The 27390-nt window shown below is 60.3% G+C and overlaps 1 protein-coding gene across 6 annotated transcripts in view; it reads left to right on the forward strand.

The window, feature by feature from the left end:
- The window catches only part of bcl9l (bcl9 like), a 233485-nt gene that overhangs the window by 61591 nt on the left and 144504 nt on the right, over window positions 1-27390 (forward strand). For all 6 annotated transcript variants that reach the window (XM_041174485.1, XM_041174490.1, XM_041174488.1 and 3 more), the window contains exon 2: window positions 25102-25216. The gene's annotated coding sequence lies outside the window, so the exon portion shown is untranslated. The remainder of the gene's footprint in view (window positions 1-25101; window positions 25217-27390) is intronic.

Here is a 27390-nt window from a genome sequence, read left to right on the forward strand (position 1 = left end):
AGTGTAGATTAATTCTGACTCTCAGAAATGCTTCCAATAGTTTCCCACCACTGAGGTTAGACTGACTGGCCTGTTGTTCCCTGGTTTATCCCTTCCTCCCTTCTTGAATAACGCTACCACATTGGTTGTCCTCCAGTCCTCTGGCACCTCTCCTAAGGCCAGAGAAAATTATTGAAAATTATTGCCAGCGCCCCTGCTATCTCCTCCCTTGCCTCACTCAACAGCCTGGGATACATTTCATCCGGGCCTGGAGATTTCTCTACTTTTAAGCCTGCCAGACCACTTAGAACCTCCTCCCTTTCTATGCTAATTTATTTAATTATATCATAGTCCTTCTTCCTGATTTCCATACCCACGTCTTCCCTCTCACTTGTGAACACCGACACAAAGTATTAATTTAGAACCCCAACTACGTCTTCCGGCTCCACACACAAATGTAGATTAATCCACTCTGGTCCTTAATGGGCTCTACTCTTTCCCTAGTTATCCCCTTACTCTTACTGTACTTGTAAAATAACTTTGGATTTTCCTTTATTTTACCTGCCAATGTTTTTTCATGCCCCCTTTTTGTTCTCCTAATTTCCTTCTAATCCTGCCCCTTTCTGAACCATGTCTCTGTGAAAGCAATGGCACCATACTTCCATGTGTTAGTTTGTACCGTCAACTCATCTGCCTTATTCGTCAGATTCCTTGCATTAAAATAAATACCAAATTCCCTTGTGCCTTAACTGGCCTATTTTGGTTGTGCATCTCCCCCTGCTGAACCTCCTCTCAGGATCTCATCCCCCTGCCAAGTTAGTTTAAACCCTCCCCATCAGCACTAGCAAACCTCCCCGCATTGGTCCCATTCCGGTTCAGGTGCAACCTGTCTGCCTTGTACAGGTCCCACCGCCCCTAGAAATGATCCCAATGTCCCAGAAATCTAAAGCCCTCCCTCCTGCACCACCTCTCCAGCCACCCATTCATCTGGACTAACCTATTCCCATACTCACTAGCACGTGGCATCGGAAATAATCCAGAGATTACTACCTTTGAGGTCCTGTTTTTCAATCTGTTTCCTAGCTCCTTAAATTCTGCTTGCAGACCTCATCCCTCTTTCTACCTATGTCGCTGGTACCAATATGTACCACAATCTCTGTCTGTTTGCCTTCCCTCTTTAGAATGTCCTGCAGCCGTTCAGTGAGATCCTTGACCCTGGCACCAGGGAAGCCTGGAGTCATGTCTGTGGCCGCAGAAATGCCTGTCTGTTCCCCTTACTATCGAGTCTACTACCACTATTGCTCTCACCCTCTTTCCCGCCCCCCCACTCCGTGCCATGAGTGTGGTTGCACTCCCCAGAGGAACCTTCACTCTTCACTCTCTGTTTTCCAACACAGGAAAACAGTTCTCGAGCGAGATGCACCTTGGGGATTTCCTGACTACCTGCCTGACACCTTTCTTCTGACTGTTGGTCACCCATTCCCTCTCTGTCTGCACTTCTGTAAGCTGTGGGGTGACCACGTCTAAAAACATGCTATCCACGAAACTCTCAGCCTTGCAGATGCACCTCAATGCCTCAAGTTCCGAAACTCGGAGCTCAAGTAGCTGCACCTGGTGGCACTTCCTGCAGATGTGGTTGGACAGAGCGCAAGGAGCATCTGGGACTTCCCACATGTTGCAGGCGGTACATAACATGGGGCTGAGCTGCCCTGCCATGCCTCTAGTTGGGAAAAAACCCTTACTTTAAGTTAAATATAGTAAAAAGAAAAAGTTAAATTATTTATGGACTTTAAATAAAAACTAGAACTCTTAACTTTCCTTAGTTCAATCTATTTAATACTGGAGAAAAACACTTACCCACTACTCACCAATCAGTTCTCACCTTTGTGCTGACGTCACTTTTTGGAGCTTCCCCGCACTCAAGCTGGTTCTGATCTCTCCAGCGCTGTCTTGTGATGTCACTCTTGATATTTTCATCAAGAACTAACTGCAGGACACTTTTCCCAGACTGCTTCACCACGATGCTGACTGCAGGACACTTTTCCCAGACTGCTTCACCACGATGCTGACTGCAGGACACTTTTCCCAGACTGCTTCACCACGATGCTGACTGCAGGACACTCTTCCCAGACTGCTTCACCACGATGCTGACTGCAGGACACTTTTCCCAGACTGCTTCACCACGATGCTGACTGCAGGACACTTTTCCCAGACTGCTTCACCACGATGCTGACTGCAGGACACTTTTCCCAGACTGCTTCACCACGATGCTGACTGCAGGACACTTTTCCCAGACTGCTTCACCACGATGCTGACTGCAGGACACTTTTCCCAGACTGCTTCACCACGATGCTGACTGCAGGACACTCTTCCCAGACTGCTTCACCACGATGCTGACTGCAGGACACTTTTCCCAGACTGCTTCACCACGATGCTGACTGCAGGACACTTTTCCCAGACTGCTTCACCACGATGCTGACTGCAGGACACTCTTCCCAGACTGCTTCACCACGATGCTGACTGCAGGACACTCTTCCCAGACTGCTTCACCGCGATGCTGACTGCAGGACACTTTTCCCAGACTGCTTCACCACGATGCTGACTGCAGGATGCTCTTCCCAGACTGCTTCACCACGATGCTGACTGCAGGACACTTTTCCCAGACTGCTTCACCGCGATGCTGACTGCAGGATGCTCTTCCGAGAGTGTGTTTGGAGAGTGTAAAGGAGTCATGGTGCAACTCTGTAGAGCTATGATGAGGTCACCAGGAACACCTAAGGAACGATATACTTGCTTTCGATGAGAGGGTTGTTTTGTGAAGAGAGATTGTGCAGACTGGGAATCTATTTCCTAGCAATTGGAAGAATGAGAAATGATCCTATTGAAACCTGTAAAATTCTTAGAAGGCTTCACAGTGTAGATGCTGAGAGGCTGTTTTCTCCTGTCTATCGAGTCTGGAATGAGAGAGTGACAGAATAAGGGTGTAGACATGTAGGACTGAGATGAAAAAAAAAATCTTCTTTCAGAGATTGTAAATCTTCAGAATTCCCCAGAGATCTGTAGATGCTCAGTTGTTGAACATGTTCAAGACAGACATCAATGGGCTTAAGGGCTATGGGCATCAGACTGAAAAGTAGCATTGAAGTAGAAGGTCAGCTATGATTGTGTTGTGTGGTGGAGCACATTCAAGAAACCGAATGGCCTCCTGCTTCTGGTTTTTATGTTCTGAACCTCGGACCCTGCCCCCATCTCCCTCAACTTCCCTTTCCTTTGTCCCCAGATCCTTACTGCCCCTCAGTTGCTCTCATTCAGTCGCTGCTCCTTGGATACTGCCCCTCGGTCACTCTCCCTCGATTGCTCTCACTCAGTTTCCGCCCCTTGATATCTGTCACTTGGTTACTGCCCCTCTGTCACTCTCACTCGGTCGCTGCCTTCTCACAACGATCGGACTAGTTCCAGAAACCTCTGTCAAACAGGAACCTCCAAACAGAATATATTGTTTGTCATCGGTTACATTCCAAGTGACCTGAAGCCCTTTTATTCACTTGGTCACTGCTGAGCTGCTCGGCTCACTGTCCCCTGCACTTGTTGAGAGCAGTTGGGGTAGCGAAAGGACAATTAGGCTCATGGTACCACTTGGTTAAGGGAAATATCAGTTTCTGGTCGTGTGTGTGTGTCCCCCTTTCTCTCTCACCCCCTTACACACTCTCACTTCCCCTTTTTCTCTCCCTCTCTTTCTCCCCCTCCCTCTCTCTCCAGCTTTGCTCTCTTGCTCCCACACTCTGATGCCTGTATTGGGAAGATGCACACTGACAGCTCAGTGGTGCCTTTGCCAGTGTGCACAGCTCATTGCAATACTCTGTCACCATTCATTCCAGTAGCAAGGAGGAAATGACAGCTCTCTCAGCATTCGGAGCTTGCCCGGAGAGAGGCAGGGACTCCCAATAAGCCTGGGCCTGACACTCAGGCTTTCATTGGGCCTCATTAGGAGAGCGGCAGCTTTGGGATTTTTAACCTGAAATGGTTGACCTCATTCTATTTCAGTTAACAGCAGGTTTGAAATTTGACATCAGTTCCATTTGTTGCTTTTCCTTAACTCTGTGTCAATCTTCCTTTCGCTCTTCTCATTGTTTAACTTTCTCACTTCATCCTTTCCTTCACGTTTCTCTCTCACTTTCTCGCCCGTCCCGCCCTGTCTCATGCTCGTCTCTCTCTACCTCTCTCTGTCCTCCCCTCTCTCTCTCTCCCTGCCCTCCTCTCTCTCTCCCTGCCCTCCTCTCTCTCTCCCTGCCCTCCTCTCTCTCCCTGCCCTCCTCTCTCTCCCTGCCCTCCTCTCTCTCCCTGCCCTCCTCTCTCTCCCTGCCCTCCTCTCTCTCCCTGCCCTCCTCTCTCTCCCTGCCCTCCTCTCTCTCCCTGCCCTCCTCTCTCTCCCTGCCCTCCTCTCTCTCCCTGCCCTCCTCTCTCTCCCTGCCCTCCTCTCTCTCCCTGCCCTCCTCTCTCTCCCTGCCCTCCTCTCTCTCCCTGCCCTCCTCTCTCTCCCTGCCCTCCTCTCTCGCTCTGCCCTCCTCTCTCTCCCTGCCCTCCTCTCTCGCTCTGCCCTCCTCTCTCGCTCTGCCCTCCTCTCTCGCTCTGCCCTCCTCTCTCGCTCTGCCCTCCTCTCTCTCCCTGCCCTCCTCTCTCGCTCTGCCCTCCTCTCTCGCTCTGCCCTCCTCTCTCGCTCTGCCCTTCTCTCTCGCTCTGCCCTCCTCTCTCGCTCTGCCCTCTCCTCTCTCTCTCTGCCCTCTCCTCTCTCTCCCTGCCCTCCTCTCTCTCCCTGCCCTCCTCTCTCTCCCTGCCCTCCTCTCTCTCCCTGCCCTCCTCTCTCTCCCTGCCCTCCTCTCCCTGCCCTCCTCTCTCTCCCTGCCCTCCTCTCTCTCCCTGCCCTCCTCTCTCTCCCTGCCCTCCTCTCTCTCCCTGCCCTCCTCTCTCTCCCTGCCCTCCTCTCTCGCTCTGCCCTCTCCTCTCTCTCTCTGCCCTCTCCTCTCTCTCTCTGCCCTCCTCTCTCTCCCTGCCCTCCTCTCTCTCCCTGCCCTCCTCTCTCGCTCTGCCCTCCTCTCTCGCTCTGCCCTCTCCTCTCTCTCTCTGCCCTCTCCTCTCTCACTCTGCCCTCCTCTCTCTCCCTGCCCTCCTCTCTCGCTCTGCCCTCCTCTCTCGCTCTGCCCTCCTCTCTCACTCTGCCCTCTCCTCTCTCTCTCTGCCCTCTCCTCCCTCTCTCTGCCCTCTCCTCTCTCTCTCTGCCCTCTCCTCTCTCTCTCTGCCCTCTCCTCTCTCTCTCTGCCCTCCCCCTCTCTCTCTCTGTCCTCCCTCTCTCTCTCTGTCCTCCCTCTCTCTCTCTGTCCTCCCCCTCTCTCTCTGTCCTCCCCCTCTCTCTCTGTCCTCCCCCTCTCTCTCTGTCCTCCCGCTCTCTCTCTGTCCTCCCGCTCTCTCTCTGTCCTCCCGCTCTCTCTCTGTCCTCCCGCTCTCTCTCTGTCCTCCCGCTCTCTCTCTGTCCTCCCTCTCTCTCTCTGTCCTCCCACTCTGTCTCTGTCCTCCCACTCTGTCTCTGTCCTCCCACTCTGTCTCTGTCCTCCCACTCTGTCTCTGTCCTCCCACTCTGTCTCTGTCCTCCCACTCTGTCTCTGTCCTCCCACTCTGTCTCTGTCCTCCCACTCTGTCTCTGTCCTCCCACTCTGTCTCTGTCCTCCCCCTCTCTCTCTGTCCTCCCTCTCTCTGTCCTCCCGCTCTCTCTCTGTCCTCCCGCTCTCTCTCTGTCCTCCCGCTCTCTCTCTGTCCTCCCGCTCTCTCTCTGTCCTCCCGCTCTCTCTCTGTCCTCCCGCTCTCTCTCTGTCCTCCCGCTCTCTCTCTGTCCTCCCGCTCTCTCTCTGTCCTCCCGCTCTCTCTCTGTCCTCCCGCTCTCTCTCTGTCCTCCCGCTCTCTCTCTGTCCTCCCGCTCTCTCTCTGTCCTCCCGCTCTCTCTCTGTCCTCCCGCTCTCTCTCTGTCCTCCCGCTCTCTCTCTGTCCTCCCGCTCTCTCTCTGTCCTCCCGCTCTCTCTCTGTCCTCCCGCTCTCTCTCTGTCCTCCCGCTCTCTCTCTGTCCTCCCGCTCTCTCTCTGTCCTCCCGCTCTCTCTCTGTCCTCCCGCTCTCTCTCTGTCCTCCCGCTCTCTCTCTGTCCTCCCGCTCTCTCTCTGTCCTCCCGCTCTCTCTCTGTCCTCCCGCTCTCTCTCTGTCCTCCCGCTCTCTCTCTGTCCTCCCGCTCTCTCTCTGTCCTCCCGCTCTCTCTCTGTCCTCCCGCTCTCTCTCTGTCCTCCCGCTCTCTCTCTGTCCTCCCGCTCTCTCTCTGTCCTCCCGCTCTCTCTCTGTCCTCCCGCTCTCTCTCTGTCCTCCCGCTCTCTCTCTGTCCTCCCGCTCTCTCTCTGTCCTCCCGCTCTCTCTCTGTCCTCCCGCTCTCTCTCTGTCCTCCCGCTCTCTCTCTGTCCTCCCGCTCTCTCTCTGTCCTCCCGCTCTCTCTCTGTCCTCCCGCTCTCTCTCTGTCCTCCCGCTCTCTCTCTGTCCTCCCGCTCTCTCTCTGTCCTCCCGCTCTCTCTCTGTCCTCCCGCTCTCTCTCTGTCCTCCCGCTCTCTCTCTGTCCTCCCGCTCTCTCTCTGTCCTCCCGCTCTCTCTCTGTCCTCCCGCTCTCTCTCTGTCCTCCCGCTCTCTCTCTGTCCCTCCCCTCTCTCTCTCTGCCCTCCCTCTCTCTCTCTGCCCTCCCTCTCTCTCTGCCCTCCCTCTCTCTCTCTGCCCTCCCTCTCTCTCTCTGCCCTCCCTCTCTCTCTCTGCCCTCCCTCTCTCTCTCTGCCCTCCCTCTCTCTCTCTGCCCTCCCTCTCTCTCTCTGCCCTCCCTCTCTCTCTCTGCCCTCCCTCTCTCTCTCTGCCCTCCCTCTCTCTCTCTGCCCTCCCTCTCTCTCTCTGCCCTCCCTCTCTCTCTCTGCCCCTCCCTCTCTCTCTCTGCCCTCCCTCTCTCTCTCTGCCCTCCCTCTCTCTCTCTGCCCTCCCTCTCTCTCTCTGCCCTCCCTCTCTCTCTCTGCCCTCCCTCTCTCTCTCCGCCCTCCCTCTCTCTCTCCGCCCTCTTTCTCTCACTCTCTGCCTTCCCTCTCTCTCTCTGCCCTCTTTCTCTCTCTCTCTGCCCTCCCTCTCTCTCTCTGTCCCCCTCTCTCTCTCTGTCCTCGGCTCTCTCTCTGTCCTCGGCTCTCTCTCTGTCCTCGGCTCTCTCTCTGTCCTCCCGCTCTCTCTCTGTCCTCCCGCTCTCTCTCTGTCCTCCCGCTCTCTCTCTGTCCTCCCGCTCTCTCTCTGTCCTCCCGCTCTCTCTCTGTCCTCCCGCTCTCTCTCTGTCCTCCCGCTCTCTCTCTGTCCTCCCGCTCTCTCTCTGTCCTCCCGCTCTCTCTCTGTCCTCCCGCTCTCTCTCTGTCCTCCCGCTCTCTCTCTGTCCTCCCGCTCTCTCTCTGTCCTCCCGCTCTCTCTCTGTCCTCCCGCTCTCTCTCTGTCCTCCCGCACTCTCTCTGTCCTCCCGCACTCTCTCTGTCCTCCCGCTCTCTCTCTGTCCCTCCCGCTCTCTCTCTGTCCCACCCTCTCTCTCTCTGTCCTCCCGCTCTCTCTCTGTCCTCCCGCTCTCTCTCTGTCCTCCCGCTCTCTCTCTGCCCTCCCGCTCTCTCTCTGCCCTCCCCGCTCTCTCTCTGCCCTCCGCTCTCTCTCTGCCCTCCCGCTCTCACTCTGCCCCTCCCGCTCTCTCTCTGCCCTCCCGCTCTCTCTGCCCTCCCGCTCTCTCTCTGCCCTCCCGCTCTCTTCTGCCTCCCGCTCTCTCTCTGCCCTCCCGCTCTCTCTCTGCCCTCCCTCTCTCTCTCTGCCCTCCCTCTCTCTCTCTGCCCTCCCTCTCTCTCTCTGCCCTCCCTCTCTCTCTCTCTGCCTCCCTCTCTCTCTCTGCCCTCCCTCTCTCTCTCTGCCCTCCCTCTCTCTCTCTGCCCTCCCTCTCTCTCTCTGCCCTCCCACTCTCTCTCTGCCCTCCCTCTCTCTCTCTGCCCTCCCCTCTCTCTCTCTGCCCTCCCTCTCTTCTCTCTCTGCCCTCCCTCTCTCTCTCTCTCTCTCTCTCTGCCCTCCTCATCTCTCTCTCTCTCTCTCTCTCTCTGCCCTCCCTCTCTGTCCTCCCCCCTCTCTCTCTCTGTCCTCCCTCTCTCTCTGTTCTCCCTCTCTCTCTGTCCTCCCCCTTTCTCTCTTTCTCTCTCTGTCCTCCCCCCTCTCTCTCTCTCTCTGCCCTCCCTCTCTCTCTCTGTCCTCCCCCCCTCTCTCTGTCCTCCCCCCCTCTCTCTGTCCTCCCCCTCTCTCTCTGTCCTCCCCCTCTCTCTCTGTCCTCCCACTCTGTCTCTGTCCTCCCACTCTGTCTCTGTCCTCCCACTCTCTCTCTGTCCTCCCACTCTCTCTCTGTCCTCCCACTCTGTCTCTGTCCTCGCACTCTGTCTCTGTCCTCGCACTCTGCCTCTGTCCTCGCACTCTGTCTCTGTCCTCGCACTCTGTCTCTGTCCTCGCACTCTGTCTCTGTCCTCGCACTCTGTCTCTGTCCTCCCACTCTGTCTCTGTCCTCCCACTCTGTCTCTGTCCTCCCACTCTGTCTCTGTCCTCCCACTCTGTCTCTGTCCTCCCACTCTGTCTCTGTCCTCCCACTCTGTCTCTGTCCTCCCACTCTGTCTCTGTCCTCCCTCTCTCTCTCTGTCCTCCCTCTCTCTCTCTGTCCTCCCTCTCTCTCTCTGTCCTCCCCCTCTCTCTCTGTCCTCCCCCTCTCTCTCTGTCCTCCCCCTCTCTCTCTGTCCTCCCCCTCTCTCTCTGTCCTCCCTCTCTCTCTCTGTCCTGCCTCTCTCTCTCTGTCCTCCCGCTCTCTCTCTGTCCTCCCGCTCTCTCTCTGTCCTCCCGCTCTCTCTCTGTCCTCCCGCTCTCTCTCTGTCCTCCCGCTCTCTCTCTGTCCTCCCGCTCTCTCTCTGTCCTCCCGCTCTCTCTCTGTCCTCCCGCTCTCTCTCTGTCCTCCCGCTCTCTCTCTGTCCTCCCGCTCTCTCTCTGTCCTCCCGCTCTCTCTCTGTCCTCCCGCTCTCTCTCTGTCCTCCCGCTCTCTCTCTGTCCTCCCGCTCTCTCTCTGTCCTCCCGCTCTCTCTCTGTCCTCCCCCTCTCTCTCTGTCCTCCCGCTCTCTCTCTGTCCTCCCGCTCTCTCTCTGTCCTCCCGCTCTCTCTCTGTCCTCCCGCTCTCTCTCTGTCCTCCCGCTCTCTCTCTGTCCTCCCGCTCTCTCTCTGTCCTCCCGCTCTCTCTCTGTCCTCCCGCTCTCTCTCTGTCCTCCCGCTCTCTCTCTGTCCTCCCGCTCTCTCTCTGTCCTCCCCCTCTCTCTCTGTCCTCCCCCTCTCTCTCTGTCCTCCCCCTCTCTCTCTGTCCTCCCGCTCTCTCTCTGTCCTCCCGCTCTCTCTCTGTCCTCCCGCTCTCTCTCTGTCCTCCCGCTCTCTCTCTGTCCTCCCGCTCTCTCTCTGTCCTCCCGCTCTCTCTCTGTCCTCCCGCTCTCTCTCTGTCCTCCCGCTCTCTCTCTGTCCTCCCGCTCTCTCTCTGTCCTCCCGCTCTCTCTCTGTCCTCCCGCTCTCTCTCTGTCCTCCCGCTCTCTCTCTGTCCTCCCGCTCTCTCTCTGTCCTCCCGCTCTCTCTCTGTCCTCCCGCTCTCTCTCTGTCCTCCCGCTCTCTCTCTGTCCTCCCCGCTCTCTCTCTGTCCTCCCCGCTCTCTCTCTGTCCTCCCCGCTCTCTCTCTGTCCTCCCGCTCTCTCTCTGTCCTCCCGCTCTCTCTCTGTCCTCCCGCTCTCTCTCTGTCCTCCCTCTCTCTCTCTGTCCTCCCGCTCTCTCTCTGTCCTCCCGCTCTCTCTCTGTCCTCCCGCTCTCTCTCTGTCCTCCCGCTCTCTCTCTGTCCTCCCGCTCTCTCTCTGTCCTCCCGCTCTCTCTCTGTCCTCCCGCTCTCTCTCTGTCCTCCCGCTCTCTTTCTGCCCTCCCCGTCTCTCTCTGTCCTCCCCTCTCTCTCTGTCCTCCCTCTCTCTCTCTGTCCTCCCCCTCTCTCTCTGTCCTCCCCCTCTCTCTCTGTCCTCCCCCTCTCTCTCTGTCCTCCCCCTCTCTCTCTGTCCTCGCCCTCTCTCTCTGTCCTCGCCCTCTCTCTCTGTCCTCCCCTCTCTCTCTCTGTCCTCCCCTCTCTCTCTCTGTCCTCCCTCTCTCTCTCTGTCCTCCCTCTCTCTCTCTGTCCTCCCTCTGTCTCTCTGTCCTCCCTCTGTCTCTCTGTCCTCCCTCTGTCTCTCTGTCCTCCCTCTGTCTCTCTGTCCTCCCTCTGTCTCTCTGTCCTCCCTCTCTCTCTCTGTCCTCCCACTCTGTTTCTGTCATCCCACTCTGTCTCTGTCCTCCCACTCTGTCTCTGTCCTCCCTCTCTCTCTCTGTCCTCCCTCTCTCTCTCTGTCCTCCCTCTCTCTCTCTGTCCTCCCTCTCTCTCTCTGTCCTCCCTCTCTCTCTCTGTCCTCCCTCTCTCTCTCTGTCCTCCCACTCTGTCTCTGTCCTCCCACTCTGTCTCTGTCCTCCCACTGTCTCTGTCCTCCCACTCTGTCTCTGTCCTCCCACTCTGTCTCTGTCCTCCCACTCTGTCTCTGTCCTCCCACTCTGTCTCTGTCCTCCCACTCTGTCTCTGTCCTCCCACTCTGTCTCTGTCCTCCCACTCTGTCTCTGTCCTCCCACTCTGTCTCTGTTCTCCCACTCTGTCTCTGTCCTCCCTCTCTCTCTCTGTCCTCCCTCTCTCTCTCTGTCCTCCCTCTCTCTCTCTGTCCTCCCTCTCTCTCTCTGTCCTCCCTCTCTCTCTCTGTCCTCCCTCTCTCTCTCTGTCCTCCCTCTCTCTCTCTCTGTCCTCCCTCTCTCTCTCTGTCCTCCCTCTCTCTCTCTGTCCTCCCCCTCTCTCTCGGTCCTCCCCCTCTCTCTCGGTCCTCCCCCTCTCTCTCGGTCCTCCCCCTCTCTCTCTGTCCTCCCCCTCTCTCTCTGTCCTCCCCCTCTCTCTCTGTCCTCCCGCTCTCTCTCTGTCCTCCCCCTCTCTCTCTGCCCTCCCGCTCTCTCTCTGCCCTCCCCCTCTCTCTCTGCCCTCCCCTCTCTCTCTGCCCTCCCCCTCTCTCTCTGCCCTCCCCCTTTCTCTGCCCTCCCCCTTTCTCTGCCCTCTCTCTCTCTCTCTCTGCCCTCCCTCTCTCTCTCTGTCCTCCCCCTCTCTCTCTGTCCTCCCCCTCTCTCTCTGTCCTCCGCCTCTCTCTCTGTCCTCCCCCTCTCTCTCTGTCCTCCCCCTCTCTCTCTGTCCTCCCCCTCTCTCTCTGTCCTCCCCCTCTCTCTCTGTCCTCCCCCTCTCTCTCTGTCCTCCCCCTCTCTCTCTGTCCTCCCCCTCTCTCTCTGTCCTCCCCCTCTCTCTCTGTCCTCCCCCTCTCTCTCTGTCCTCCCCCTCTCTCTCTGTCCTCCCGCTCTCTCTCTGTCCTCCCGCTCTCTCTCTGCCCTCCCTCTCTCTCTCTGCCCTCCCTCTCTCTCTCTGCCCTCCCTCTCTCTCTCTGCCCTCCCTCTCTCTCTGCCCTCCCTCTCTCTCTCTGCCCTCCCTCTCTCTCTCTGCCCTCCTCATCTCTCTCTCTCTCTCTCTGCCCTCCCTCTCTGTCCTCCTCCTCTCTCTCTCTGCCCTCCCTCTCTCTCTCTGCCCTCCCTCTCTCTCTCTGTCCTCCCCCTCTCTCTCTCTCTGTCCTCCCCCTCTCTCTCTGTCCTCCCCTCTCTCTCTCTATCCTCCCCCCCTCTCTCTGTCCTCCCCCACTCTCCTTCCCCTCTCTCTCTCTGTCCTCCCTCTCTCTCTGTCCTCCCTCTCTCTCTCTGTCCTCCCTCTCTCTCTCTGTCCTCCCCCTCTCTCTCTGTCCTCCCCCTCTCTCTCTGTCCTCCCCCTCTCTCTCTGTCCTCCCTCTCTCTCTCTCTGTCCTCCCCCTTTCTCTCTTTCTCTCTCTGTCCTCCCCCTTTCTCTCTCTCTCTATCTCTCTCTCTCTCTCTCTCTCTGTGTCCCTCTCCCTGGGCCCCTCACTGGCAATTTAACAGTTTCCCTGCTGAATAAATGGGGGCTGTTTGAAATTACACAGGAACCTTATGACTGGAGCTTTCTCTCTGAGTTCCCGGAATAGGCTGAGATTCCAGCTGTAAATAATGACTGACGGCTGAATGAAAATTTACATAAAAATTCCTGTGAACCAGTTGTGAGGCTGAGCCTGACTGAACAGGCCTGGATTGGGGGATGGGCCTCAGGTCCTCCTTGCCACTGTGGCTTGTTATATAACTCCCTAAATATTTTGTTCAGAGAATTTCCTGCTTTTAAAAAATCTAAACTTTCAAGCAACAAAGCAAGAGGCCACATTGAGTGCCTAACCTCCCATGGACTGGGATGGGCAAACCATCAACCACTTTATCCTCAAAAACACTGATCATATCCCATCTCCTTCACTGACGCTACTGTTTCATGAACTGTACCCCAGTGAGAGTCAGTGTGTGTGGGACCCGTACTCCAGTGAGGATCAGTGTGTGTGGAACCCGTATCCCAGTGAGAGTCATTGTGTGTGCGACCTGTATCCCAGTGAGAGTCAGTGTGTGTGCGACCCGTATCCCAGTGAGAGTCAGTGTGTGTGGACTGTACCCCAGTGAGTCAGTGTGTGTGGAACCCGTACCCGGATGAGAGTCAGTGTGTGTGGACTGTACCCTAGTGAGAGTCAGTGGGTGTGGGACTCATACCCCATTGAGATTCAGTGTGTATGCACTGTACCCCAGTGAGAGTCAGTGCGCGTGGGACCCGTACCCCAGTGAGAGTCAGTGTGTATGGACTTTACCCCAGTGAGAGTCAGTGTGTGTGGGACCCGTACCCCAGTGAGAGTCAGTGTGTGTGGAACCCGTACCCAAGTGAGAGTGTGAGACAGCGACAAAGATGGGGAGCAAATCAGAATGAGGATATTTTAATGTTCTGATGTTTATCACTATATGTATGCGTACCTGGAGATTGCAGGCTCTGTGTTCAGTCCTGAGAACTGTCACTGTGGAAACGTTTTCTGAGATTTTCCGGCATATTGAAACTGAACAGACGGAAGCCCCTGATCAAAGATGTGTCTGTGACTAATGAAAGACTCGCGTATGAATTAGGAGCAGGATCAGTCACTCGGCTTAAAAACTTAGATTTGTGTAGGGCCCCATGTATGTCCCTAACTGCTTTACAACCAGTGCAGTGTTTTTGAACTTTAGTCGCTGACCTAGTGAGTGAAACATATACGCCTCCTTTCATGCAGGAGGATATATGCCCAGAGAAACTTGTTGCGTGAATGTTGGCATATTTCCCGGAAAGTAACCTGAGGATTGGGTGCTTGTTTGGTGTTTGTGCGCTCTCTCTCTCTCCCCCGCGCTCGCTCTCTTTCCCGCGCGCTCGCTCTCTTTCCCGCGCGCTCGCTCTCTTTCCCGCGCGCTCGCTCTCTCTCCCCCGCGCGCTCGCTCTCTCTCCCGCGCGCTCGCTGTCTCTCCCCCGCGCGCTCGCTCTCTCTCCCGCGCGCTCGCTCTCCCGCGCGCTCGCTCCCCCGCGCGCTCGCTCTCTTTCCCGCGCGCTCGCTCTCTCTCCCGCGCGCTCGCTCTCTCTCCCGCGCGCTCGCTCTCTCTCCCGCGCGCTCGCTCTCTCTCCCGCGCGCTCGCTCTCTCTCCCGCGCGCTCGCTCCCCCGCGCGCTCGCTCTCTCTCCCCCGCGCGCTCGCTCTCTCTCCCCCGCGCGCTCGCTCTCTCCTCCGCGCGCTCGCTCTCTCTCCCCCGCGCGCTCGCTCTCTCTCCCCCGCGCGCTCGCTCTCTCTCCCCGCGCGCTCGCTCTCTCTCCCCACGCGCTCGCTCTCTCTCCCCCGCGCTTGCTCTCTCTCCCCTGCGCGCTCGCTCTCTCTGCCCCGCGCGCTCGCTCTCTCTGCCCCGCGCGCTCGCTCTTTCTGCCCCGCGCGCTCGCTCTCTCTGCCCCGCGCGCTCGCTCTCTCTGCCCCGCGCGCTCGCTCTCTCTGCCCCGCGCGCTCGCTCTCGCTGCCCCGCGCGCTCGCTCTCTCTGCCCCGAGCGCTCGCTCTCTCTGCCCCGCGCGCTCTCTCTCTCTCCCCTCGCGCTCTCTCTCTCCCGCGTGCTCTCTCTCTCTCCCGCGCGCTCTCTCTCTCTGCCCCGCGCGCTCGCTCTCTCTGCCCCGCGCGCTCGCTCTCTCTGCCCCGCGCGCTCGCTCTCTCTGCCCCGCGCGCTCGCTCTCTCTGCCCCGCGCGCTCGCTCTCTCTGCCCCGCGCGCTCGCTCTCTCTGCCCCGCGCGCTCGCTCTCTCTGCCCCGCGCGCTCGCTCTCTCTGCCCCGCGCGCTCGCTCTCTCTGCCCCGCGCGCTCGCTCTCTCTGCCCCGCGCGCTCGCTCTCTCTGCCCCGCGCGCTCGCTCTCTCTGCCCCGCGCGCTCTCTCTCTCTGCCCCGCGTGCTCTCTCTCCCCGCTCTCTCTCTCTCCCCGCTCTCTCTCTCACCCGCGCGCTCTCTCTCCCCCGCGCGCTCTCTCTCCCCCGCGCGCTCTCTCTCCCCCGCGCGCTCTCTCTCCCCCGCGCGCTCTCTCTCCCCCGCGCGCTCTCTCTCCCCGCGCGCTCTCTCTCCCCGCGCGCTCTCTCTCCCCCGCGCGCTCTCTCTCCCCCGCGCGCTCTCTCTCCCCCGCGCGCTCTCTCTCCCCCGCGCGCTCTCTCTCCCCCGCGCGCTCTCTCTCTCCCCGCGCGCTCGCTCTCTCTCCCCGCACGCTCGCTCTCTCTGCCCCGCGCGCTCGCTCTCTCTGCCCCGCGCGCTCCCTCTCTCTGCCCCGCGCGCTCGCTCTCTCTGCCCCGCGCGCTCGCTCTCTCTGCCCCGCGCGCTCGCTCTCTCTGCCCCGCGCCCTCGCTCTCTCTGCCCCGCGCTTCGCTCTCTCTGCCCCGCGCTTCGCTCTCTCTGCCCCGCGCCCTCGCTCTCTCTGCCCCGCGCCCTCGCTCTCTCTGCCCCGCGCCCTCGCTCTCTCTGCCCCGCGCCCTCGCTCTCTCTGCCCCGCGCCCTCGCTCTCTCTGCCCCGCGCCCTCGCTCTCTCTGCCCCGCGCCCTCGCTCTCTCTGCCCCGCGCGCTCGCTCGCTCTCCCCCGCGCGCTCGCGCTCTCTGCCCCGTGCGCTCGCGCTCTCTGCCCCGCGCGCTCGCTCTCTCTGCCCCGCGCGCTCGCTCTCTCTGCCCCGCGCGCTCGCTCTCTCTGCCCCGCGCGCTCGCTCTCTCTGCCCCGCGCGCTCGCTCTCGCTGCCCCGCGCGCTCGCTCTCTCTGCCCCGAGCGCTCGCTCTCTCTGCCCCGCGCGCTCGCTCTCTCTGCCCCGCGCGCTCTCTCTCTCTCCCCGCGCGCTCTCTCTCTCCCGCGTGCTCTCTCTCTCTCCCGCGCGCTCTCTCTCTCTGCCCCGCGCGCTCGCTCTCTCTGCCCCGCGCGCTCGCTCTCTCTGCCCCGCGCGCTCGCTCTCTCTGCCCCGCGCGCTCGCTCTCTCTGCCCCGCGCGCTCGCTCTCTCTGCCCCGCGCGCTCGCTCTCTCTGCCCCGCGCGCTCGCTCTCTCTGCCCCGCGCGCTCGCTCTCTCTGCCCCGCGCGCTCGCTCTCTCTGCCCCGCGCGCTCGCTCTCTCTGCCCCGCGCGCTCTCTCTCTCTGCCCCGCGCGCTCTCTCTCTCTGCCCCGCGCGCTCTCTCTCCCCGCTCTCTCTCTCCCCGCTCTCTCTCTCACCCGCGCGCTCTCTCTCCCCCGCGCGCTCTCTCTCCCCCGCGCGCTCTCTCTCCCCGCGCGCTCTCTCTCCCCCGCGCGCTCTCTCTCCCCCGCGCGCTCTCTCTCCCCCGCGCGCTCTCTCTCTCCCCGCGCGCTCGCTCTCTCTCCCCGCACGCTCGCTCTCTCTGCCCCGCGCGCTCGCTCTCTCTGCCCTGCGCGCTCGCTCTCTCTGCCCCGCGCGCTCGCTCTCTCTGCCCCGCGCGCTCGCTCTCTCTGCCCCGCGCGCTCGCTCTCTCTGCCCCGCGCGCTCGCTCTCTCTGCCCCGCGCGCTCGCTCTCTCTGCCCCGCGCCTCGCTCTCTCTGCCCCGCGCCTCGCTCTCTCTGCCCCGCGCCTCGCTCTCTCTGCCCCGCGCTTCGCTCTCTCTGCCCCGCGCCCTCGCTCTCTCTGCCCCGCGCCCTCGCTCTCTCTGCCCCGCGCCCTCGCTCTCTCTGCCCCGCGCCCTCGCTCTCTCTGCCCCGCGCCCTCGCTCTCTCTGCCCCGCGCCCTCGCTCTCTCTGCCCCGCGCCCTCGCTCTCTCTGCCCCGCGCCCTCGCTCTCTCTGCCCCGCGCCCTCGCTTTCTCTGCCCCGCGCGTTCGCTCTCGCTCTCCCCGCGCGCTCGCTCTCTCTGCCCCGCGCGCTCGCTCTCTCTGCCCCGCGCGCTCGCTCTCTCTGCCCCGCGCGCTCGCTCTCTCTGCCCCGCGCGCTCGCTCTCTCTGCCCCGCGCGCTCGCTCTCTCTGCCCCGCGCGCTCGCTCTCTCTGCCCCGCGCGTTCGCTCTCTCTGCCCCGCGCGCTCTCTCTCTCTCCCGCGCTCTCTCTCTCTCTCTCTCCCCCGCGCGCTCTCTCTCTCTCCCCCGCGCGCTCTCTCTCTCTCCCCCGCGCGCTCTCTCTCTCTCCCCCGCGCGCTCTCTCTCTCTCCCCCGCGCGCTCGCTCTCTCTGCCCCGCGCGCTCTCTCTCTCTCCCCCGCGCGCTCTCTCTCTCTGCCCCGCGCGCTCGCTCTCTCTGCCCCGCGCGCTCGCTCTCTCTGCCCCGCGCGCTCGCTCTCTCTGCCCCCGCGCGCTCGCTCTCTCTGCCCCGCGCGCTCGCTCTCTCTGCCCCGCGCGCTCGCTCTCTCTGCCCCGCGCGCTCGCTCTCTCTGCCCCGCGCGCTCGCTCTCTCTGCCCCGCGCGCTCGCTCTCTCTGCCCCGCGCGCTCGCTCTCTCTCCCCGGCGCCCTCGCTCTCTCTGCCCCGCGCCCTCGCTCTCTCTGCCCCGCGCGCTCGCTCTCTCTGCCCCGCGCGCTCGCTCTCTCTGCCCCGCGCGCTCGCTCTCTCTGCCCCGCGCGCTCGCTCTCTCTGCCCCGCGCCCTCGCTCTCTCTGCCCCGCGCGCTCGCTCTCTCTGCCCCGCGCCCTCGCTCTCTCTGCCCCGCGCCCTCGCTCTCTCTGCCCCGCGCCCTCGCTCTCTCTGCCCCGCGCCCTCGCTCTCTCTGCCCCGCGCCCTCGCTCTCTCTGCCCCGCGCCCTCGCTCTCTCTGCCCCGCGCCCTCGCTCTCTCTGCCCCGCGCCCTCGCTCTCTCTGCCCCGCGCCCTCGCTCTCTCTGCCCCGCGCCCTCGCTCTCTCTGCCCCGCGCCCTCGCTCTCTCTTTCCCGCGCCCTCGCTCTCTTTCCCGCGCGCTCGCTCTCTTTCCCGCGCGCTCGCTCTCTCTCCCGCGCGCTCGCTCTCTCTCCCGCGCGCTCGCTCTCTCTCCCCCGCGCGCTCGCTCTCTCTCCCCCGCGCGCTCGCTCTCTCCTCCGCGCGCTCGCTCTCTCTCCCCCGCGCGCTCGCTCTCTCTCCCCCGCGCGCTCGCTCTCTCTCCCCGCGCGCTCGCTCTCTCTCCCCGCGCGCTCGCACTCTCTCCCCCGCGCTTGCTCTCTCTCCCCTGCGCGCTCGCGCTCTCTGCCCCGCGCGCTCGCGCTCTCTGCCCCGCGCGCTCGCTCTCTCTGCCCCGCGCGCTCGCTCTCTCTGCCCCGCGCGCTCGCTCTCTCTGCCCCGCGCGCTCGCTCTCTCTGCCCCGCGCGCTCGCTCTCTCTGCCCCGCGCGCTCGCTCTCTCTGCCCCGCGCGCTCGCTCTCTCTGCCCCGCGCGCTCGCTCTCGCTGCCCCGCGCGCTCGCTCTCTCTGCCCCGAGCGCTCGCTCTCTCTGCCCCGCGCGCTCGCTCTCTCTGCCCCGCGCGCTCTCTCTCTCTCCCCGCGCGCTCTCTCTCTCCCGCGTGCTCTCTCTCTCTCCCGCGCGCTCTCTCTCTCTGCCCCGCGCGCTCGCTCTCTCTGCCCCGCGCGCTCGCTCTCTCTGCCCCGCGCGCTCGCTCTCTCTGCCCCGCGCGCTCGCTCTCTCTGCCCCGCGAGCTCGCTCTCTCTGCCCCGCGCGCTCGCTCTCTCTGCCCCGCGCGCTCGCTCTCTCTGCCCCGCGCGCTCGCTCTCTCTGCCCCGCGCGCTCTCTCTCTCTGCCCCGTGTTTTCTCTCTCCCCGCTCTCTCTCACCCGCGCGCTCTCTCTCCCCCGCGCGCTCTCTCTCCCCCGCGCGCTCTCTCTCCCCCGCGCGCTCTCTCTCCCCCGCGCGCTCTCTCTCCCCGCGCGCTCTCTCTCCCCCGCGCGCTCTCTCTCCCCCGCGCGCTCTCTCTCCCCCGCGCGCTCTCTCTCCCCCGCGCGCTCTCTCTCCCCCGCGCGCTCTCTCTCCCCCGCGCGCTCTCTCTCCCCCGCGCGCTCTCTCTCCCCCGCGCGCTCTCTCTCCCCCGCGCGCTCTCTCTCCCCCGCGCGCTCTCTCTCTCCCCGCGCGCTCTCTCTCTCCCCGCGCGCTCGCTCTCTCACCCCGCACGCTCGCTCTCTCTGCCCCGCGCGCTCGCTCTCTCTGCCCCGCGCGCTCGCTCTCTCTGCCCCGCGCGCTCGCTCTCTCTGCCCCGCGCCCTCGCTCTCTCTGCCCCGCGCCTCGCTCTCTCTGCCCCGCGCCTCGCTCTCTCTGCCCCGCGCTTCGCTCTCTCTGCCCCGCGCCCTCGCTCTCTCTGCCCCGCGCGCTCGCTCTCTCTGCCCCGCGCGCTCGCTCTCTCTGCCCCGCGCGCTCGCTCTCTCTGCCCCGCGCGCTCGCTCTCTCTGCCCCGCGCGCTCGCTCTCTCTGCCCCGCGCGCTCGCTCTCTCTGCCCCGCGCGCTCGCTCTCTCTGCCCCGCGCGCTCGCTCTCTCTGCCCCGCGCGCTCGCTCTCTCTGCCCCGCGCGCTCGCTCTCTCTGCCCCGCGCGCTCGCTCTCTCTGCCCCGCGCGCTCGCTCTCTCTGCCCCGCGCGCTCGCTCTCTCTGCCCCGCGCGCTCGCTCTCTCTGCCCCGCGCGCTCGCTCTCTCTGCCCCGCGCCTCGCTCTCTCTGCCCCGCGCTTCGCTCTCTCTGCCCCGCGCTTCGCTCTCTCTGCCCCGCGCTTCGCTCTCTCTGCCCCGCGCCCTCGCTCTCTCTGCCCCGCGCCCTCGCTCTCTCTGCCCCGCGCCCTCGCTCTCTCTGCCCCGCGCCCTCGCTCTCTCTGCCCCGCGCCCTCGCTCTCTCTGCCCCGCGCGCTCGCTCTCGCTCTCCCCGCGCGCTCGCTCTCTCTGCCCCGCGCGCTCGCTCTCTCTGCCCCGCGCGCTCGCTCTCTCTGCCCCGCGCGCTCGCTCTCTCTGCCCCGCGCCCTCGCTCTCTCTGCCCCGCGCCCTCGCTCTCTCTGCCCCGCGCCCTCGCTCTCTCTGCCCCGCGCCCTCGCTCTCTCTGCCCCGCGCCCTCGCTCTCTCTGCCCCGCGCCCTCGCTCTCTCTGCCCCGCGCCCTCGCTCGCTCTCCCCGCGCCCTCGCTCTCTCTGCCCCGCGCGCTCGCTCTCTCTGCCCCGCGCGCGCTCGCTCTCTCTGCCCCGCGCGCGCTCGCTCTCTCTGCCCCGCGCGCGCTCGCTCTCTCTGCCCCGCGCGCGCTCGCTCTCTCTGCCCCGCGCGCGCTCGCTCTCTCTGCCCCGCGCGCGCTCGCTCTCTCTGCCCCGCGCGCGCTCGCTCTCTCTGCCCCGCGCGCGCTCGCTCTCTCTGCCCCGCGCGCGCTCGCTCTCTCTGCCCCGCGCGCGCTCGCTCTCTCTGCCCCGCGCGCGCTCGCTCTCTCTGCCCCGCGCGCGCTCGCTCTCTCTCCCCCGCGCGCGCGCTCGCTCTCTCTCCCCCGCGCGCGCTCTCGCTCTCTCCCCCGCGCGCGCTCTCGCTCTCTCCCCCGCGCGCGCTCTCCCCGGTGCGCTCTCCCCCGCCCGCTCGCCCGCTCTCCCCCGCCCGCTCGCCCGCTCTCCCCCGCGCGCTCGCCCGCTCTCCCCCGCGCGCTCGCCCGCTCTCCCCGCGCGCTCGCCCGCTCTCCCCGCGCGCTCGCCCGCTCTCCCCCGCGCGCTCGCCCGCTCTCCCCCGCGCCGCTCGCCCGCTCTCCCCCCGCGCGCTCGCCCGCTCTCCCCCGCGCGCTCGCCCGCTCTCCCCCGCGCGCTCGCCCGCTCTCCCCCGCGCGCTCGCCCCGCTCTCCCCGCGCGCTCGCCCGCTCTCCCCCGCGCGCTCGCCCGCTCTCCCCCGCGCTCGCCCGCTCTCCCCCGCGCGCTCGCCCGCTCTCCCCCGCGCGCTCGCCCGCTCTCCCCCGCGCGCTCGCCCGCTCTCCCCCGCGCGCTCGCCCGCTCTCCCCCGCGCGCTCGCCCGCTCTTCCCTCTCTCTCTCGCCCCCTCTCTCTCTCGCCCCCTCTCTCTCTCGCCCCCTCTCTCTCTCGCCCCCCCTCTCTCTCTCGCCCCCTCTCTCTCTCGCCCCCTCTCTCTCTCGCCCCCTCTCTCACTGGCCCCCTCTCTCACTGGCCCCCTCTCTCACTGGCCCCCTCTCTCACTGGCCCCCTCTCTCACTGGCCCCCTCTCTCACTGGCCCCCTCTCTCACTGGCCCCCTCTCTCACTGGCCCCCTCTCTCACTGGCCCCCTCTCTCACTGGCCCCCTCTCTCACTGGCCCCCTCTCTCACTGGCCCCCTCTCTCACTGGCCCCCTCTCTCACTGGCCCCCTCTCTCACTGGCCCCCTCTCTCACTGGCCCCCTCTCTCACTGGCCCCCTCTCTCACTGGCCCCCTCTCTCACTGGCCCCCTCTCTCACTGGCCCCCTCTCTCACTGGCCCCCTCTCTCACTGGCCCCCTCTCTCACTGGCCCCCTCTCTCACTGGCCCCCTCTCTCACTGGCCCCCTCTCTCACTGGCCCCCTCTCTCACTGGCCCCCTCTCTCACTGGCCCCCTCTCTCACTGGCCCCCTCTCTCACTGGCCCCCTCTCTCACTCGCCCCCTCTCTCACTCGCCCCCTCTCTCACTCGCCCCCTCTCTCACTCGCCCCCTCTCTCACTCGCCCCCTCTCTCACTCGCCCCCTCTCTCACTCGCCCCCTCTCTCACTCGCACCCTCTCTCACTCGCCCCCTCTCTCACTCGCCCCCCCTCTCTCACTCGCCCCCTCTCTCTCTCGCCCCCCTCTCTCTCTCGCCCCCTCTCTCTCTCGCCCCCTCTCTCTCTCGCCCCCTCTCTCTCTCGCCCCCTCTCTCTCTTCGCCCCCTCTCTCTCTCGCCCCCTCTCTCTCTCGCCCCCTCTCTCTCTCGCCCCCTCTCTCTCGCCCCCCCTCGCCCCCTCTCTCTCTCGCCCCCTCTCTCTCTCGCCCCCTCTCTCTCTCGCCCCCACTCTCTCTCGCCCCCCACTCTCTCTCGCCCCCTCTCTCTCTCGCCCCCTCTCTCTCTCGCCCCCTCTCTCTCTCGCCCCCTCTCTCTCTCGCCCCCCTCTCTCTCTCGCCCCCTCTCTCTCTCGCCCCCTCTCTCTCTCTCTCTCTCTCTCGCCCCCTCTCTCTCTCTCTCGCCCCCTCTCTCTCTCTCGCCCCCTCTCTCTCTCTCGCCCCCTCTCTCTCTCTCTCGCCCCCTCTCTCTCTCTCTCGCCCCCTCTCTCTCTCTCTCGCCCCCTCTCTCTCTCTCTCGCCCCCTCTCTCTCTCTCTCGCCCTCGCTTTCTCTCTCTCGCCCTCGCTTTCTCTCTCTCGCCCTCGCTTTCTCTCTCTCGCCCTCGCTTTCTCTCTCTCGCCCTCGCTTTCTCTCTCTCGCCCTCGCTTTCTCTCTCTCGCCCTCGCTTTCTCTCTCTCGCCCTCGCTTTCTCTCTCTCGCCCTCGCTTTCTCTCTCTCGCCCTCGCTTTCTCTCTCTCGCCCTCGCCCTCTCTCTCTCTCGCCCTCCCTCTCTCTCCCTCGCCCTCTCCCTCGCCCGCCCTCTCCCTCGCCCGCCCTCTCCCTCGCCCGCCCTCTCCCTCGCCCGCCCTCTCCCTCGCCCGCCCTCTCCCTCGCCCGCCCTCTCCCTCGCCCGCCCTCTCCCTCGCCCGCCCTCTCCCTCGCCCGCTCTTTCGCCCTCGCCATCCAGCTCTCCCTCTCTTCCTCTCGCTGGCACTCTGGCTCTCACCCTGGCTCCCACGCTCATGCCCCTGACCAGTCCACTCCGCCCCTTCAGTCCCGCTGTCTCTCGGCTTGGCCCTGAAGTACTTCATAGTCTGAGATTGTCTCCATGGCTGAATACAAACACACTCATGCTTTTTAGCTACTATCCTGCCTATATTTGCGTCTCCCTTTCTCTCTTTAGCCCCATGTCTTTCTCTCTTCTGTGACACTCACTCCCTCACCTCTCTTTCCACTCTCTGTCCCTCCCCATCTTTCTCTGCCACTCCTGGACTGTCCCGTCTGGTGAAATTTGTGAATTTCCATCAGATGGGGTGAATGTGATGACTTTGGTTTGGTTGGGGGGGCCGGTATAAGGGGTAACTCACATCTCTGAGGACAGTATCTTATTTACTAGACACCATCTCCTACTCAAGCCTCAATCTGAGTCAGTGTGAATCTAAAACATGTGGTACCCCGAGTTTCAAAAATAAAATTCATGTAGTAAGCAGCATGTGTGTCATCCAGTTTGGCAGTGATCTCAAACCCTTAGGAAAGGCCATGTGAAACCGTGTGGGTCCTCATTGTGGTAAGAGTCTATGATGCATATCACGTATTCCCGATTTCCATCATTTCATCATTGGGGGCTGTGCCTTCAGCTGCTTGGGCCAAAGCTGTGGAATCCCCTCTCTAAACCTCTGTCATTCTATCTCACTCTGTTTCTCCCTTTAAGATGCTCCTTAAAATCTCCCTCTGCTCCAGTCTCTGTTTACATGGCTCGGTGTCAGTTTTTGTTTGATAATTCTCTCCTGCGAATCTCCTTGTCTGTTTTTTCACTGTGTTAAAGGTGCTATATAAATGCAAGTTGAAAGCCAGATGTCAGATTTCTTCATGTCAAACAAGTGTGAATCGGCTCCCGGTATAGCGTGTCAGCGCACACAGAGCAACAGGAACACCCACTGCCCCTCCATCACCAAGTGTTTGAAGCATTTCATTTTCCTGCTTGGCATTGACCCCAAACAATCCCTAATATCAGAAAAGCAAAATACTGGGGATACTGGAAAAACAGAAACTGCTGGAAGAATTTGGCAGGCCAGCCAGCATCCGTGGAAAGAGAAACTGAGTTAACATCTCGATTCCAATATGATTTTTCTGATTCTTCTGAAGAAGAGTCACGTTCGACTGTTTCTCCTTCCAGCGATGCTGCCAGACCTGCTGAATATTTCTGTCTTAATTTTTTATTGTCGATAGATTGGATGGAGCTGCTTCCTTCTCTATATCAGCAGCAAATGTGACCAGGGAATCTCGGTACTATTGGTGTGTGCGCACCACACTGAAGCACAAAACTCTAATGTCGGGGACGAAAATATTGACACACCCTGACCCTCTCATTCACACGACCAATTGAACCACTTCCCTAAGATAAAAGCTAAATACTGCGGATGCTGAAAATCTGTAATAGAACAGAAAATGCTGGAAAAGTTCAGGTCTCTCGGCATCTGTGGAGAGGAAAGACAGAGTTAATGTTTCGAATCCGTATGACTCTTCAGAGAGCTGAAAAAGAGTCGTACAGACTCAAAACGTTAACTTTTTCTCTCCACAGATGCTGTCAGACCTGCTGAGTTTTTCTGTTTTTCTAACCACTTCCCCAGCTTGTTTTAAAACCATTGTTAAAGGGAGAGGTGTGTAGAGAATGATGAGTGCAGTTTTTTTGGAGGAAGGGGGGTGTTGTTTGTGCACTGAGAGAGGGTAGGAGGATGAGTCACCATTCGCCCTTGATCACTAACTGGCCGAGTGTGTTGTTGGTGGACCAATCAGATGCTGCTCCTGTCAGGTGCGTTGACCATGTGAGGCAGTCAGAGACATGCTGGAGGAGGGCGCTGCCCCCACTTGCTTCTGGGCTCTGGGGTTACATTCCACAGCTTAGTTAAAGGACAAATATTGGCCAGGAGTGAGACCAGTACTGAGGGAGCACTGCACTGTAGGAGTGCCAGGACTGAGGGAGTGCTGCACTGTTGGAGGAGCCAAATTTCGAGTGAGATGTTGAGTCGATGGCTCACCTGCCCCCTCGGGTGAATGTAAGAGAGGCTTGGCCACTACCTTGAAGAAGAACAGGAGTTCTCTGTGTCCTGGGGCCAATGTTCTTTCCTTCAGCAGCACCAAAAAAAAATCCTTAAGCTTCTGTGTGACAATTTATCCACATACTCTCAGTTCCAGTATACAACTGTGGATGAATGTAGCTGCGAGTGAAAGGATGGCTTCATGTTTTAAGACCTGCAGCTGATTCTGACTGGTCTCCTTTTTATACAGGTTGATCTTTTACAGAAAATTTACTGAGACACAGGCATTTGGTGTAACTGCTCCGTGTTAACATTTATGCTCCACATGAACCTCGTCCCACTCTTTATCACCCTACACACTATCACTATATCTTTGTATTCCTTTCTCCCTCGTGTTTATCTAGCTTCCCCTTAAATGTGTCTACACTATTCACCTCAGCCACTCCCTGTGGTAGCGAGTTCCACATCCTCTCCGCTCTCTGGGTTAAGAAATTGCTCCTGAATTCCCCATTAGATTTAATAGTCACTGCCTTATATTTCTAGTCCCTGGTTTTGATTATGTGACAATTGGAAGCATCTTCTCTACACCCACTCCATCAAACCCCTTTCATAAGGAGGTGATGGGTGTGAGGCAGCAGTAGGTGGGGGCAGGGGGGGGTTAATACTGACTTGGGGGGGGTTAACATGATGTTGATGAATGCCCTTACTCAGAAGCTCCCTCTAGCTGACTGTCGATACAATGGGCTGTGCCTCAGTTACTCTATAAACAGTGTTGCTCATTCATGTTTTTTTGTTTTGTTTCACAGACTATTGAAACAACAAACTGTGGGAAGGAACAGGAATGTTTTACTATCAACCCATCTCATTGGCCACGGCTTGCTCTTCAACTGTATAAGAAGCCACCTGATTGGAGAATCTTCAGTAAGGATTTAAAATAGATTAAAGTTAAACTAATTAAGGATCCAGGAAACGGGATCAACTCTGATGGGGACAGTTAGTCTGACACAGGACAACATGGGATTAATTTTAATGGGACAGGTCGCACATCAGCACGATGTGGGTTCAGTACCCCTCTCCTAACTCAAATTTATGTGACCCAGCATCTGATGTTTAGTTTCAGGTGAGGGATTATATAGAATAAGAAGCTGGAGGATCTTGGAGGGTGCTTTGGTTTGAGTGCAGGATGGGATTTTTAGGGTATGGTTAATGTCATGAGTGCAGTTCAATTTTGGAACAAGGTTGGTATTCTCATGGACATCAGACTGGGCGCAGTGACTGATAATCAGTGTGGCATTTCCCAATGAACCTATCACTCAGTGTCGAAGGCACTGACTCAGGAGCTGGTTAGAGAGGTGGGAAAACAAAAGCTAGAGTGTGGAGGTGGGTAAATCACTTAATTGTTAGAAATTGAAGCTCCTAATGGCCGATTTGGTTGGGCTTTTTTGACCATCCAGTCTGGCCTTGCCAGGTGGGCAGAGGAGTAATAAAACAGAAAATATTATGATGCTAAAAACAAGATATAAAAGACTTGCATTTATATAGCACCTTTCACCACCACAGGACGGCCCAGAGTGCTAACAGCCGATGATGCACTTCTTGAAGTGTAGTCACTGTTGTAATGTAGAAAACACAGCAGCCAATTTGTACAAAGCAGCAATATCTCACAATCAGCGACGTGATGTTGGTTGTGGGATCAATATTGACCAGTACACAGGGGATAACCTCCCCTGCTTGTTTTCAAAATAGTGGCATGGGATCTCTTAGGTCCCTCTGAGATGGCAGACTGACCTCGACTTAACGTCTCATCCAAAACATATGAACGTACGAAATAGGAGTAGAAGTAGGCCATTCGGCCCCTCGAGCCTGCTCCGCCATTCAATAAGATCATGGCTGATCTGTTTGTGTTTCAAATTCCACATTTCCCATCTACCACCGATAACCTTTGATTCCCTTGCCTAATAAGAATTCATTGACCACCACCTTAAAAATATTCATTGACCCCGCCTCCAATGCCTTCTGAGGAAAAGAGTTCCAAAGTCGCACAACCCTCTGAGAGAAAATTTCTCCTCATCTCTATCCTAAAGGGCGACCCCTAATTTTAAAACAGCACCCCCTAGTTCTGGACTCACCCACAAGAGGAAACATCCTTTCCACATCCACCTTGTCAAGACCATTCAGGATCTTGTATACTTCAATCAAATTTGCAGATGACACAAAGCTGGGTGGGAGGGTGAGCTGTGAGGAGGTTGCAGAGATGCTTCAGTGTGATTTGGACAAGCTGATTGAGTGGGCAAATGCAAGGCAGATGCAGTATAATGTGGATAAATGTGAGGTTATCCACTTTGATAGCAAAAACAGGAAGGCAGATTATTATCTGAATGGCTATAAATTGAGAGAGGGGAATGTGCAACAAGACCTGGGTGTCCTCGTACACCAGTCGCTGAAGGTAAGCATGCAGGTGCAGCAGGTGGTAAAGAAGGCAAATGGTATGTTGGTCTTCATAGCCAGAGGATTAGAGTACAGGAACAGGGATGTCTTGTTGCAATTGTACAGGGCCTTGGTGAGACCACACCTGGAATATTGTGTGCAATTTTGGTCTCCTTATCTGAGGAAGGATGTACTTGCTATAGAGGGAGTGCAGCGAAGGTTTACCCGACTGATTCCTGGGATGGCAGGACTAACATATGAGGAGAGATTGAGTTGGTTAGGATTATATTTGCTGGAGTTCAGAAGAATGAGGGGGGATTTTATAGAAACCAATAAAGTTGTAACAGGACTAGACAGGGTAGATGCAGGAAGGATGTTCCCGATGGAGGGGGAGTCCAGAACCAGGGGTCACAGTCTGTGGATACAGGGTAGACCATTTAGGACTGAGATGAGAAATTTCTTCACCCAGAGAGTGGTGAGCCTTTGGAATTCACTACCACAGAAAGTAGTTGAGGCCAAAACATTGTACGCTTTCAAGAAGGAGTTAGATATAGCTCTTGGGGGTGAAAGGGATCAAAGGATATGGGGAGAAAGTGGGAGCAGGCTATTGAGTTGGATGATCAGCCATGATCATAATGAATGGCAGAGCAGGCTCGAAGGGCCGAATG

The sequence above is a fragment of the Carcharodon carcharias genome, chromosome 25, assembly GCF_017639515.1.
Source record: "Carcharodon carcharias isolate sCarCar2 chromosome 25, sCarCar2.pri, whole genome shotgun sequence".
NCBI lineage: Eukaryota > Metazoa > Chordata > Chondrichthyes > Lamniformes > Lamnidae > Carcharodon > Carcharodon carcharias.